A 1,046-nucleotide genomic window follows, 5' to 3' on the forward strand; every position below is an offset into this window, starting at 1 on the left:
TCTCCATCCTTCTGTCTCGCATTCTTTCTCTACATTTCTTTCCCGCATTTCTCCTCTTTTTTAAATTTTTCTCTGAACATGATCTGCACCGAGGTCCGTGCGAGTCTCCCTACAAAGTGTGCACTTACTAGTCTACACGTTTTCCTAACAGAGGTGTAGAATAACAAACGCGCCCCTGAATCGAGACTCCGCCCCCTTATTAAGACGAGTTTCAGGAGAATATAAGGAATGAGAGAGAAAACTGATGGAGGAAAAGAACGCTGTTGTTTTTCATAGCTGGGAGCTTTAACTCACTCAGGTCGTGTCGTATTAGCGCGAGGACATGAAAATAAAGAAATGACTCCATTAATAAGCGAAAGCTGATTAAAGGCTCGTCAGAGCTTAATGACAGGGGAGTGTGTGCTGAATAACGCATGAGCTATTTACGCATAAATAATCATTATTAACACTCAGTGTGCGGCAAGGTTAACCAAGCCATCACACACACACACATGAACACACACACGAAGGTATGGAAATGAAATTAGCCCAAGTGTGTGTGTATGCGCGTGTGTGTGTGTAGTTTATTTTTATTTTTTTTTTCTTTTCCTCAGGGTTGTATAAGTGTCATTACTAGTGTTTCTTTTTGACTGTATTGTTGAATGCATGTACATTTCTTTCTCCTGACTTTGACTGTGTGTGTGTGTGTGTGTGTGTGTGAGTATGAGTGTGTGTGAGTATGAGTGTGTGCGAGAGTGTGTTAAAATGGCCGTCTCTCTCTGTTAACTTCTGTAACGTTTCCTGGACAAAACTGAAGGAAACTGAAATTAAATGACTGTATTTTGCTCTCTCTCTCTCTCTCTCTCTCTCTCTCTCTCTCTCTCCCTCTGTCCCGCCTTCTCTCCCTCTCTCCATTCTCTACAGCGTGTACTTTTTCACTGTGGGTCAAGTGGTTAAATGACTTTCTCTCATTCTCTCCACCTCCCTCTCTCACTCGCTCTCTATTCTGTAAATTCACTTGGTCATAGTCGTGGGTTTAAAAGACTCTCCAGCGCTCTCTCTCTCTC

Source organism: Pangasianodon hypophthalmus, chromosome 28, assembly GCF_027358585.1.
Source record: "Pangasianodon hypophthalmus isolate fPanHyp1 chromosome 28, fPanHyp1.pri, whole genome shotgun sequence".
Lineage (NCBI taxonomy): Eukaryota > Metazoa > Chordata > Actinopteri > Siluriformes > Pangasiidae > Pangasianodon > Pangasianodon hypophthalmus.